Genomic DNA, 14773 nt, shown 5'->3' on the forward strand with positions numbered 1-14773 from the left:
CAGCCAGAATGAAAGAGCTTGTTTTATTTCGATGTTTTTTTACGAATGCCTTCTTGTGCCAGTGAAAAACGAACGTATAACTAAAGGTATTTTATATCAGATATTTTCTTAAATTGCATAATGCTTATTACATTGCATTGTGAATCCTCCGATACTCAGTAGAAGAGTTGCCAGTTGTTCTATCTTCATTCAATGACGAATGTCCAGAGAAGATTTACTATCAAGTACACAAGGTGTGAACAAGGGATATTTATTTTGCTCTCTAGCCTTGGCTCATGAGAGAAAGAGATGGTAATTCCATGTAGGTAACAGTATTTGTTGCGTATATTTTGGGGCATTCAACCTTTATTTATAAACACGAATATTTCATCGCACATTAAGCGTCGTCTACACATCATGGAACACACTGTTGTAAAATCCATTTTTGAAAATTCTGATCGCTATAGTACATTCAATAATCGAAAAGCCAGTGGTTTCTCACTTAAAAATAACTCAAAAGACGTCGGGAAGGTAAAATTCAAATTTGAAACCATTAGTTTGTCAATAAAATTAATTGACCAACATTTCGGTAAATAACTCTTCCCTTTTTTTTGTAACATTTCGCCATTGATGCACATTATCTTTTCAGTGTGTTCGAAAATAGTTGAATCAATTGAATGGAAGTACGTGATATAGCTAGTCTTCTTATTCTTGGCTTAACAACCTTCTTATGGTCACACCGTCCATCGAATGGCTTACTAGACTTGCAGATACCACTTAGTTGGATAGTCAATCCTTAATATGGAGGGGTTAACCGGATGAGATTTGGACCCCGATCCTGCCGTGAAAGATCGGCGTCGTTGATGTCCGACGTAACCCAGAAGGTCGAAAAGTCAAGCATAAGAAGAAGAAGAGAAGAAGAATTGGAAGAAAATAAAACTAAAATTTAAATTTATACTCCCTATCGCACTCATTACAGCTCATTCTCAGTCAACCGACTGCTTAGTAACACGTTCTATAGGTTGTCCTTTGTCTGGTGGTCGTATGTTTTTTTAAATTTTTGCATAAGATTCTACAGCGGATGACACTTAATCTTGCGCGTCCAAAATTCAACAAATTTTCTTTTGGTCGCACGACTAAACCGAGCGCTGACACCAGCCTTAGCTTTCTCCTTGGCTCAACGACCTACTTATTCATGCCGGCCAACGAAAGGCTACTAGACTTGCTAGTGTCACGTAGTTAGAAAGTCAGTCATTGCTACAGGGAAAAGGGATGTGAACTCCGGTCTTACCGTGTGAAAACTGGCGCAGTGCCTCCGGTGTCTGTTTCGTTGCCTAGAATCCTTTTTATGAAATAATGTACAATGTGTCCATCGAACGGTGTTTGACCACGCCTAAAATACAATGTGCAAAAAAAAACCCTACAGTACTGCACAAAAAATACTTTAGGGAGGGCTACGCGAATCTTTTAACCTTCGATCAAAATATAGCAGTGATGTTGGATTGCCAATAAAAAATATTATATTCCTTCAAAATTGATTGATATCAGAATCTTCCAGTGGAATTGAGTTAAAAAATGGGGAAATGGGAACTGAAAACAAGGCCTGGGGGTCCTAACAAAGTAGTTTTTTTTATAAATGCCACTGGAAATTTTAAACTGCTCGAGCGATCAAAACCAAAATCAAAAAATCAATCGCAATCAAAATTGCGATTTCAGCTTTTTTTCCATTGCCCAGTGTAGGTATCTTGTGTATGCGGTAATAGTATGTGTACCTCAAAAAGTGATTTCAAAACGAGAAAATTTCACAAACACTCATGAGATCCTGATATATTTATTTTGAAATCACTCGTGGCCTTTACTCAATAAATCAATTAAGTCAAGTTTTAATTTTAATGAAATAAAAAAAAACAGAAATATAAACAATTCCTTCGAATGCACGAAGCAATCGTCGTATTCAAACCGTTCTCGTCGTGTAACAGACACTAAAGCTGACAACTCTGCAAACGTCATTCGCAATGATGGTGACCGACGGACGAACCATTGTTGCAATAACCAAGTACGGATAATCCGTGTCTGTTGAACATTCGGGACGGGACCAAAAGATCACGGATAAACGAAGGTGTATTGTGTATGTTTGTGATATTCGATGAAGACTGTGCTATTTAAGGTAAGCGGCTTGATTTTTCAATTTCTTGCATAAAGTTAATGATTTATATGAAAAGTGAGACATACAGCATGTAGAAGCAAAGGTTCGGATGCTTTTCAGTGTGTTATCGGGGTTGAAAGTTGCATTGTTTTCCGGGTAGACGCCGTGACTCAAATAGAATGGCGAACGAACTGAAGCCAATATAGAAATGTTCCAAGCACCCAGCGGCTTCGATTTCGCCGTAGGTGCATTTGATTGTATTTATTGTAGTGGCTTGAAAGTTTTTCCTCCCCACAAAAAAAGACACGTTGAAACATGTTTCTTCACGTTCAATTCTAGATTGCGTCTACCGCCCGCCTTAGAATGTGTGTGGAAGCTGTGGAAACAAATTTAAGACGCAATAATTTCTCGTCCACAATCATACAGGGCAAGCATGATTGCAACCCTTTTTCCGCAACCATATTACAACGACCACTACTCGTGTGGATTGGAACTGTGAAGGTTTTCGCGTTTATGCTTGGTCATGTTCATGACGCGGATTGTGATGTACACGAAAGATGGAAAATTTGGTATATTCCCTGTTTTTTTTTTTGCTTCGAACGATCCCGATCGCTACACTCTGCTACAAGTGGGACTGCGTGTTCGGATGACGAAGGTACAATGGTACATAAATTTTAATAATCCAATCATAAGCACTTTACATCGGAAACGAATTCGATAGCATTACATAGGAAAAAATAATTACTAATTGGAAAGTAGTGCCCAAAAATAAAATAGGGTCGGAAACAAAAATATTCTGGAAAATAAGTGCCCCCGACCGCCATTTTGTTTTATGTTGGCTTTGTTCATTTTCGGAAAATCAGCCATCGCAGCAGGCAGCGACATAGAAGTGTTGAACACCGCGCTGCGTCCGAGAAGGCCTTTGTTGAGTGTGTGTGCGTGTGTTCGTGCGTATATTCTCTTGATGAGACTCTGACTCGGTCGGTTTGTCGGTGAAGATGGGTGTGGTGGTGTGAGTGTTGTAGATTTTAGTCATCAATTCCACGAGCCTTTTCTTGGTATGGGTGCGTGTAGATATTATGCTCCTTATGTTGGCCGTGTGTGTTGGCGCTTTTGGACGGGGGCGACTTCTTTTTTTTAGCACTTACTATATCGAATTGTGCAGCGCGTTATTTTACGAGTGTGTGCTTTTTGAGAGTGCATTTTTTCGGAAGGTGAGACGAATGGATGGCTTCGCAGGGATTGTGCAGTCGGCAGTATTGGTAGTCAATGGAAAAAGGGGGATTTTTTATTCTTCATTTTTGTTGTGCCATAAGAAGCGGCAAGGAAGCCGGTGTATCATTTTCTCTTTCGCGTCTTGATTGTCGAATCGAGACATGATGGATGGTAGCAGCAGCGACAAAGCGAGAGACACACAGGCCAGGCACTAAGTACGCAATGGCATAGTGATGTTTGATCCGACACATACTTTTGTCGAAAACGTGCGCATAGATACACACGGCGTTGGATCGTAAAAGGCACACGGCGGTGGCACATATACTACAACCCCGAGAACACTGTGCTTCTCAGCTACGGGAGCATGATAGAGGATCGTCGGAAAACACAAATATCGACGAAAGCGTTTAAAGCGAGACAGCATGATTTCCCTTTTTGGTCTTTAGTAGACAAGGGAACACATTCTTTATTATGCCTGAATTGTGAAGCTTTATTTGGTCAAAGTTTTATTTATCGGAGACAAATACTAGTTTGACTGTGTCACTGATCTTGCTTGTTTGTTTTATATTGATAAAAAATTTTTTTTTTAAAGTTATGATATCAACGCTAAAAGAAAACGCAACTCAAAAAACGTAATTTTTCCACAGCAGAATATTCGAGAAACGATCACACAGAAAAAGGATCGAAGTAAGCTTCTCATGCTCTCGGCGTTACCTGCGCCTTTTTCGATTGTATGTGTGTGCGAGAATGCTTGCTTGTGTATAGGTGTATATCCGTGCACAAGCTCTGGAGCCGACCTTTTTTTTTGTCTTCTCTCCTGTCACGTTTGGTGGTGTGTGGCACAAGCGATCAGAAAATAGATAGATAAGCTTTCCCTTCGTTCCTTTCCGGGGGTTTTAGGACCTTTTCTCCTTCAAAAGGTTCGCTCTTCCGCCTGCCACAACCAAACGGTTCAGAAACGGAATGGAGTGCGCACACTCGAGATATCCCAATGTCCATGGGGTCGTGTTCTCATATATACGCAAGTCAAATTACGAACCGAACGCACGCACTAAAAGAGTGTGTGTCGCGTCGTGGCTAGAGAATAATCTCGCTCTCATTCTCTCTCATACTTTTTCGAAGGCTTCCACTACTAGCTACTACTTAGCATTATGGATCCCCCGAATGGACCAAAAACCCTTGACAGCATATACATTCTTTGCAACACACTTACACACACACACAAGCAGTTGTGTGTGTGTGTGCTATTCTGCCCTAATTGGTATGCCCGATGAATGTGTGCGAAGATCGTTAGATTCTGGTCATGTACGCGAGAGTGCGCGCCATAGAACTGCCCAGAGGCTTCGGTTTAGTAGCAGTAGTAGTAGTAGTAATGGTAGTCTATCGATCTTTGCATATACATGTAGCCAACAAGTCAGTAAGCAACATCGCCAAACGATAAAAACGAAAAGAGAGGTTATGATCGGGAAAGGAAAAACCATGCCGGGAAAGCGTTCATTTCTACTTAACCCCAAACCCAGAGGGAGCTATCCTACAAGCAACCAACCACGCAAGCTACAACATGCAGCGATCGGAAAGTTCTTTTTATAGAACATTTTCCACCTCTCCAGAACAAAAAAAAAAAAAACAAACACGGTGGTGCTACCACCCAACGTACGATTTTCTTCTACTTCAAGATCGGGCTGCCGAGGTTGGGATCCGCTGCCTGCCCGTTAGTAGTGTTGGCCGTTAGTGCGCGTGCGCTTTATGGAATGTGCGACAGCGAAGAGGTTGATTTCCCTTCGAGATGGGCTTTTCTTTTTGGGGAGGGAAGGGCGGAGCTCCCCCATTGTGGTACTTACCCCTAAACGCGCCCTCTCTCGGTGCGAGATCAATCACGTTTCACGGGGTTTTCGAAGCATATTTCGAATGATGAAAGCATTCCTCTTTCATGCTTCGCCTTCACCCGAGTCGAATGGCGGACACAACCGGAGAAAACGCTCCCGCCAACCCCATCTCTCTAGCCCGTCTGCTTCCTCGGACCCCACGGCAGCCGGGATCTCTGGTGGATGCTGAAGTAGATGGATGTCGAGATGATGTCATCTTTTGAGTCAGTTCGCGCCACCGGCAACAGGCAGCAACATAGCTTCGCGCCCTGGGGAGGGCGATATTTCCGAACAAAAAAGGGAGCGAGAGAGAGAGAGAGAGAGAGGCACAAGTCGCGAGGCAGAGTAGCACCAGCTTTAGCAAACTCATTTTTATGTGCGCGTTTGAATACACCAACCAACACCAACTCGGCCGGTGGAGGAGGGCACACACAAGGGCAAATTGAGGGAAAAATATGACTCTGTGTGTACCTACTCTCTGGGATTGAAAACACCACCCCACACGGCCAAAGCTTACGGCGCAGTCAGCACCACCAGCACACGCCTTATTTTTTGTGTCCCCGACCCAGACGCACACCACCCACCAACAATTCCCCGTTGCCCCTTCTAAGACGTGCGCGACCGTTGTGGGGTTTTGTTGATGGGTTAGATGGGATCGATGAGTCGCGGTCTCTCGGGTTGGTACTCGGGTGTAAGGTTTTTTTTGCCTTCTCTTCATCACCATTATTATTATTATTATTATTGCTTCTCCACCCTGGCCTGGCCGCCTACATATATGTGGGCTCTTGTTAGTGGAGCACAGCTCCAAAGCGTGGCACGCATACTGCTGCCCTTTCCGGTTGATATTCGTCGCAACGAGCATACATTTGTACCGGCGACGGACGAGGTTGTTGTGTGAGTATTGCGCTTGATCGTGTGTGCAGACGAACGCGCGCGCGCGTATGTCTCAATGGAATTTGCTTGCGTTCGATTAAATATATGGGGTGTTGTTCCGTGAGTGTGGGAGGGTTGTCGAATGGGGAAGGGAGGAAGGAATGAAGAGAATGGTAGGGAGGAGGGAGGAAAAAGCCCGCACGGTGGCAATGAGGTGTTCCAGTGCGTTTCGCCTGGGTGAGGCAAGCAAAAACGGGGGCTGGAAGTTGATGGCGGCAGGCTAGGAATGCACAGGAAGGAACATAAATGGCAGAATGACGACGTCAACTACTACGCCACATTAGCGGGGCCGCGTGCCCGTGTGTCCGCTTCCATCGTCGTCAAACGTTTGTTGTGCCCTTTCCGTACATTTTATGTTAATAATGTGTGCCTGCTACTCCAGTCGCTCGGGGTCTGATACCCACCATCCCCCGGTGGTGTAGTGCATTTTATGTATAGGTGTGAGCGAAAGAGAGGGAGTACACGGTGGAGCTTATCTCTCTTTCTCTCACATTCCCCGTTCTGCTTGATTGGTTGCTAGTCAACAACAAAACTGGCAACCCTTAACGCGCGTTCTTCCATTCGAAAAGGAGCCTTCTGAGCTCGCTCTTCTTGTAACCTTAGTAGTGGCCCGTGAAAAGAGAGAGAGAGAGAGACTTAATTTTCCCCATCACAAAAAAACAACAAGGGAACGACGTGTCGTCGTCGTTCACGGAAAGCATCGGCCGTTTGAAGCGGAAAAGAGGAGGGGAAAACGGGTGCGGAGAAGAAGCATATTAAACTGACTAAAAAAGCACCCCATTCTGGCGATTCCCGCTTAAGTAGGCCGCGCGCACATTAAACGGCTGACTGAGTTTCCTTCTCGAATGATTTTTCCCCCCCTGCTGTTGCTGCTGTATTGGAAGAAAAGCATACCACTGTACCGAAACACACGCGCGTGGAATCATCGTGCATACATGTGTTGCTGGTGGTGTGTGTTGCCCTGACAGCTCCCAAATAATACTACCCGCTTACGCACACGATTTCGCCGTCCCACTGCCCGTGTGGTTCGTTGTGCTGTCGTTGAGCGTCATGCTCTTCTGGAGTGTGGTGCCTGCTCCTCTCCTCCTATGCGCTCTCTCTCTCTCTCTCTCTCTCTCTCTCTCTCTCTCTCATTCTCCACTTCTACAGTATGTTGTTGGGGGGATGGTGACGGGAAGACCCACATTCACAATTATGGTTGTTCTTGAATTAGATGAAAATGAAAAAAAAGCCCACCGAAAGCGTGAGTGCTTTGGTCCGACGAGGAGAGGGTACGTCCATTCCACACGCGCCACATTTCCCCTTTGTTCGCCCATCACTTCCTTTTTTTCGATGGGGCTTGTGCTATTGAGGGTTTCTCTTTTTTCCATTCTGGATGCTAAAATGTTTCGATTCGTGAAAAATGGGGGACTACGGCATATTATCAAGTTTTCGGTTTTCACGTGTTTGTGGTGTCGGAGCTGTGATGTCAGTTTTGTGATCTATGCGAGGATGACAACATACACGGCGGCGACTAACCATGAGTTTCCCCACAGGCAAAATTACAACATTTGTTGTAATTCGTCGCTGGTAGAATTATCGATTTGAGATACTCTTTAGGGGTCTTTATTGACCAAAAGAAACAGAATAGGAAAGGGAGGATCATTTGGTATGGTCGTTTGCATTTAAAAAGAAACAATAGACGGATGGACGCAGATGAAAGAAAAAACTTTGAGACAGAAAGCTCAAACAAGAATTCTGCGTTTAAGAAGTATTTTACTAAAATACTTCTAAACGCTCCTGAGGCTCTTAACAACAATAATAGGCCTCATTATCACATATAAATTGTCAAGACATGTTGTCAAACACGGAAGATTCGAATTATGACAGCCGTTTGTGTTGTCTGTTGGAAAGAAAAACTTAACGAAAGACAAACTTACAAGTACACTACCAAGAATTTGTATTCTCTAACACAAACGGAGACTCATATTTGTCAAACTGTTTTCTGTCAGCTATTCGAAACGGAAAGGCGCCAAACTGACTCGTTTCTGTGTGTTTCCAGTTCGTTTTCTTGTGCAGTTCCAATCAAAATGTGATTTCACTTCAGAAAGCATCTTCTTTCTCGAAACGAACGGGAAATAAAGCTCAGTTTGGTAACATTTTAATGTAATTTGGACGCCAATGTTTCTTGCCAAAATATTTAAACACTTGTTAAATACCACGAAGAATGTTGGTTGAGAAATTGCTATATTAATTTTTTTCCCGGTTTCATTTTGATAACTGCCCTCCGCAAGAAACCACAGCATAGCAGCCAACATTTATTTGGCCTTGAGTCCTTTTGTCCTTAAAGGCGGAATCTTTAGCTCAATCTCATTAAGAATATCGAGGAAAATTTCTTTCGATTTTTCGAAAAAAGTTTCATAAATCTGATAAAAACAACCTCGAGAACATATCAAAAAGGTTGCACAGGTTATACTAACGCTTGATTAATAAGTTCAAAAGGATCGATCATGCTACGAAGCAGCCCATATTGTTTATAAAGAACCTTCGTTCTTTCATCATCACTACTGCTTTCATTACTCACATGATTTGGAAAAAAAAAAACATTTTGATATCCTAAATATCAGCTACAACACAAAATATCTTCTCAACAAGAACAGTTGTATACACTTTTGGCTTTGTTTTTGTTGATTTCATCACTTTGACAGATTGATTTTGAAGATTTAACGAAAAAAGTTCTTAACGAAACTTGCCTGTCACAAGAATGGTTTCAGAATGCATTTTTTTGACAAGCACATTGACAAGCTTGTCCTGAGAGTTTTCCGTTTGTAAGAGATAATCAGGCCTAATTATTTTCACTTTTTTCAATAATGATATTGTGAATAATGAACAGAAGATTTTTCACAATTATTGAAGTTCTTGTTGAGCTTAAGAATGATTTTTGATATCGTCCGCCAAAAGAGGTTTGTTCAGTTAAAAGATTTGTAGCTGCTGATGCCAGTTAGAAGTTTATCAGATCAACGACAACATATCCTTCTAAGTAACTGTCAAATGGACTCGCAGTCGTCTTGCAGGGTATTTCATTTAAAGATTTTTTTCTCTTCAGTCTCTACTGCTCGTCAAAAAAGGGTCGTACAAAACTGAAGGTTCGTATCCTTCTAGATGTTGTAAGCTCGAAGGCTGTTTTTGACCAGCGATAAACAAATATTTGAAGACCAAATGTTGTAGTTCCTCGACTCCAAATCAATCAACAGTAGCTCCCTCATACTTTTTTGCTGTCCATAAAAGAAACGATACGAGAGCCAATAGACGACACATGTCCATCGCTTGAAAGCGATTTCAGTCGTTTATTTAATTCAAACTTTAGTTAGAATATGCAGCACACAGCTACTGTCAAACGTATGCAAATTCTAAACCATCAGTATACTTAAACTGTGCACGTGCATTTAATAGCACGTAAAGCGTAAACATGTTCAACTTAATCGTTAGCAAAATTATGCTTGAAGCAGCACACACTGCTTCGTGTCGCTATTACTATCGATCTCCTCTCCCGCCAAGCTAAGCGTGTGTGTGTGCGACTTACTCGGGAGGGAATTGGCCTCTAATGCGCCTCATGCAGAGGCATAGTGTGTATAATTAATTTTTTCGCATAGCAACCTTCGAAAATCAGCGGCTTCTCCTTTCAATGTCACATCAACGCTACCACCAATCTCTCGACACAACCGCTACCACCAATGATGATGAAGGCTTCGCGCCGTGGAGAGCATATGAAGGTGGCCGTACCCTTTTAGAGTGTAAGCAACGCAGCACACAAAACCATACCCCCCCCCCCCCCCCCCTGTACATAACCCGACAGTAAGCTGTTTTAAAGATTTTAAATAACACACGTCTCGCTCTTTTGTGTCAAAAGCGCATGGATGGGGTTTTATCTGGCGGGACGTATCTTTCGGTTTTCACAGCACCGCCTCGCTTCTCGCTGCTTGTGTGAGGTAGCATCGTTTCGGTGAATAATAATGTTGGCGCGTGTGTGTAGGAGCACATAGGAGGTAGAGGAGGAGCCTGGGTAGAACGTGAAACACGTTCGTATCGTCATCAGTATTTTCAGAGGGGTTTTTTTTGTTGGTCTGCTTTTTAAAAACACAACTCGTTTCCTCCCTGTCTCAACATCCATCTTCTAGCTTGGGATTTGATCCTTTTGCTAATGCACTAGTTACGATCAAGTAAATGCATATGCCCATGCAATCCATCATCATCAGCATCATCATGTGATCCCGAAGTCTAGTTACTTGAAGGATAATAATTAGAACCTTTTCCCGGAATTAGTTCACGATTTAATTGCTACTCGAAGTACTCGTCAACCCTAGACAACATTATTAAATATGCTAGCTAATCAGAAAAATCTCATCTCCAAACCACACGATTTTCATCTCATCGCTCACTTGTCTTTCTATGCTACTATCGGCCGCGTCATGTTCAGAGCGGGCAAAAGCTTCGTAAAAAGACACGGCGAGCATTGCGCCGTGTTTGAATGCAAAGTACCTCCTTGGAACGCAAACAGCGCACATGGAAACGTCCACCTCTATGAAGCACATGCTCTCGGTGTCCACCAACCACCACCGGATGCCCTTTTCGTCGCGTGTGACAGAATGCTCCCGCGCGCAACCGCGCGCCACATAGTTGTAGTGAGCTCAAGGAAGTTGACCTTGAAATGTATAGTTGTTGTTTGCATGTTATATTTATGATTATTTTACATGTACGTACATTGCCCCCCCCTCCCCCTCTTTCTCTCTCTCTCTCTCTCTCTCTCTCTCTTCATCTACTGCGCTCTGGGTATGGCCAGAGCTCGATCGAAACCTTCCGCAACTTCCCCGTTCCTTCCTCGTTCGTTTTTAAGTAAGGCATTTTTAACCTGTTTTTCCACCTCGAATGATCGACAATGGCGCTATGGCTTCTGCCGTTGGCAGGGGTTTTCAGTGTGCTTGTTCAGTTCAGTATTTTCCCGCAATCAAGATGAATGATTTCAAAATGCATTTGAATGAAATTGTCAAATTTTTCTTACTCTGGCAGCTTGGTTGTTATTCACGGCAACAGGGAATAGAACTTCCCTGAGAGCGTTAAAATTATAATTTTCTTTTTCTTTCTTAAACATATTTTTAAGATGAAAACAACAAATAATTTGATCTTCTATGTGTCTTTACGTACAGTAATGGACAAAACTAGTGCAACCAAGCAATCTCAATCATGAAACCCTACACCGAAGGTGCATAATAAGTCAATTGTGAGAAAGATGTTTTCTTAGTTGATTGAAACAGCATTTTTCTTGTTTATTATGATTAAAACTTCATAATATATAAATAACAATTCATAAATAAATTAAGTAAATATAAAAAAAATTGTTGATTGTAAAAAATCAACGTTTTTCTCCTGGACAAAATAAGTGCAACTTCGCTTGTTCCTCCCTTGGCGTGGTGGATCGTTGTCTTCCACCACTATTGTGCCCACAAAATCTTTCCGATTGCACGACAGTTTGAGCACCGTCTAGATATTGTCCATTTTTTCACCTAATATTTTTCAATAAATTTTTTTTTGTGAAATTCCACTCTTGAAATTATCGATTATTTTCTTTCTTAGTTTCCCTCCAAAGCTCTCAAAGAAGCGAGAAGTTGTTTTGACCAGCACAAAATGGTTCTTGTCCACAAAACACTCGCTGCGATCCGTCAATTTGACAGCTGATTGCTGCAATAAACATGTAGCAAACATCTAGACTAGAGTTGTGCGTTCCGGAATGAATCTGGCAGGTTCGTTCCGTTCCTTAAAAGGAACGATCGGAACTGGGTTCGAGTTTTGAGCCTGGCAGGTTCACAGCTAAAGGAAAGTGTAGCGAAATTAGCTCTGGCAAAATGTAGCTCTATACCGTTTGAGTTCTGATTTGCAACAACTTATTTTATTCCTTACACTTATACAATTATGGTTATGCCTATGCATATAGCTAAGCTCCTATGCTAATCTATCACCTATAGTTTAATCCTTAACATAGTTTAATAAAGGCAAAAGGAACGAACCTGACGAAAGGAACGATCATGATTAAAGAAAAGAAAGTAGAGTTGTGCCTTCCGGAATGAACCGGGTAGTAGGTTCGTTCCGTGACCAAAAAGTCCCAGTTCCGTTCCGTTCCTTTTTTTTCGGAACTTTCCCATCACTAATCTAGACTCCTGAACTGCAGAAAGTGTTCCGTTTTCTATTTAAAAAAATTAAATTTGCTGATCCTTTTTATGATTACTTTATTTGAGTTGCACTTGTTTTGTCCAATACTGTATATTACTTCTTTTTTTCGAGAATCGCACCAGATTACCGGGGCCGAATAGCATTAACAATCAAAGCTTGTCATTGGGAAGGGTTTTGATTACATAATGTGGCCTCTAATAAAATAATTCTTACAAAGCATATCAGCACTGTGGGCGAATAACTAATACCACCAAAATTAAGCACACCTAAAGTGTTACCTGTTTGAAAAAATCTATTCCTTATTAAGAGCAAAATTCTTCTCCTCTTGCCAGCAACAAAGCATAACATGGAAAGCTTGTGTGTGTGTGTGTGTGTGTGTGTGTGTGTGTGTGTGTGTGTGTGTGTGTGTGTGTGTGTGTGTGTGTGTGTGTGTGTGTGTGTGTGTGTGTGTGTGTGTGTGTGTGTCTAAAATTTGCATTTACGCCAGCAAAAAGATCTCTTTTGCTAGACGGCGTACCCAACGCACGACATATGCACCTTTATACTACTACCTGTGTGATGTGAACACACACTACTACTGCCTAGATCACTGTCTCGAGTATATGTTTTTGCGATTGTGTGCTTGCAAATATACAGCCAGGCGTCATAAACATTGAGACGGAATATAATTGAAAGGGGGGGGAGGAGGGAGGTTCTATGCTGATGGCACTAATAAACGTGGCCGCAGTTTAGCAGGGTAGCAAATATTCACTCCGTGATGTGTAGTGTTGGTGGTGGTTGGTGGGGATGGGCGGTGCATTTTGGCTCACGGCTAAGGCTAAACACGACGCTTGCCTGCCTGCCCGTTTACTTGTTCCCGGGTGAACGGGGCGAGGAAGGGAGGACAAGGGCAATGCAAGTAGTGAGCAGGTAGCATGACCTTCGCCCAGCATTAGCGTGTTATGTTGTTTGGTTAATCGGTAATAGTCGACGGTGTCGAGGGCACAAAACCACACATTAAAAAAAAAAAAAACCGGGAACCCTCCGTCCACCACGAGGTGTGAGAGCTGAGGCTGCTGGAGGAGCATTTCGTTTTTTTCCATCTTCTTCTTACCAATCGCTTAGCACACGCACACACATACACGCGCTTGGTTGGAATTTTGTGATTAATTTTTTACATCGCTGCTTCATCCAAAGCAAATTTGTATGACTTGTTTCCAACACTGCCCTTCCCCCATGTACTCCTCTTGGCGGGGCTGCATTTGCAACGGGCGATCGAGTTGCACTATAAATGTCTCTAGAAGAGGCAAGGGTGGTACGCAAGCAGTAGACGGACTTTGGAAACTTGGCAGGAAAAACCACACCATTCGGAACCTGCTTCCCTCTGCGCTATAGAGATTGACGACAGCAGCAACCGGCGGATGATGCATTCGTCAGAGCCCGCCCCCTCCCCAATGCTCTGCTGATGTGTTGGATGTTTTTTGTATCACGGGGGTGGTGGGGGTGGCTCATGAGTGTGCGCGAGATACAAAAGGGGAGTAGAGGACATTAGCGATCGCAATGAATTACAATTTTTAGCGGAAAATAACAAACCTGCGATGAACACTAATGCGATCCTCTTTCACGTTGGCATTCGGGGCGTTTGGTTGCACAGTGTTTTATGTACTAAGACGATTTGAGTGTGCTTGCGCTTTGTGGATGTATGGTCGGCGAACGAAACTCACTAGTAAAGTCAGTGCAGCAGCAGCACCACATGGACCCAACAACACCGCTGCTATACGAACCGTCGTAACACATGGCCTTTTTCCTTCCGTCTTTACATTAGGGCGAAGCTTTTTTTTTCGCTCTTGTTTTTCTTTGTTCGATGTGTAATTCTGCAGGGTAAAATGTTTTAGCAAAAGGATTGGTTCATATGTGTTTTCATGAGGCAGAGGATTTAAAATGCGTCTTGTCGAGAGAAGCACTTTCGTACGTATCAGGGTCTTCTGTAAATGATACTCCTAGTGAGAAACAAAATTTTGCTTCTCTCTATTGTGAACAGGCACTTCTCACTATAGTGAACAGGCACTTCTCACTATAGCGAACGGGCACTTCTCACTATAGTGGGAACTAGCATTTTGCTCCTGGGGACCTTTTTGACTTAGAAAAATATTAAACCGCGGATACTGGGATGTCCTTTAGTTCCGCCGTCGCTGCGGCTTCTATCTCCTCGATAATGTCAAAACGGTGTTCCCGCGAAGCGACCGTTTTAGCTTGTTGAATAGCCAGAAGTCGCCATATCTGGCGAATACGGCGTTTGCGGAACAATATGTTGTTGCCAGATGTTGCGAAAAACTCCCTCAAAATGATGGTACCAGACGAGACTTCACCCGCTTCAACCCCAAAACATCTTTCAGGATGGCTTTGGGAATCCCAACACTTTCCGAAAGGTTTCGTATTGTCAACCGACGAT

General features: G+C 42.9%; 1 protein-coding gene across 1 annotated transcript in view; it reads left to right on the forward strand.

Moving 5' to 3' along the window:
* Positions 1-2018: 2018 nt before the first annotated feature.
* LOC126561804 (longitudinals lacking protein, isoforms J/P/Q/S/Z-like) overlaps positions 2019-14773 on the forward strand; it is a 76756-nt gene continuing 64001 nt past the window's right edge. Inside the window, exon 1 of the mRNA XM_050218129.1 lies at positions 2019-2146. The gene's annotated coding sequence lies outside the window, so the exon portion shown is untranslated. The remainder of the gene's footprint in view (positions 2147-14773) is intronic.

Source organism: Anopheles maculipalpis, chromosome 3RL, assembly GCF_943734695.1.
Source record: "Anopheles maculipalpis chromosome 3RL, idAnoMacuDA_375_x, whole genome shotgun sequence".
Lineage (NCBI taxonomy): Eukaryota > Metazoa > Arthropoda > Insecta > Diptera > Culicidae > Anopheles > Anopheles maculipalpis.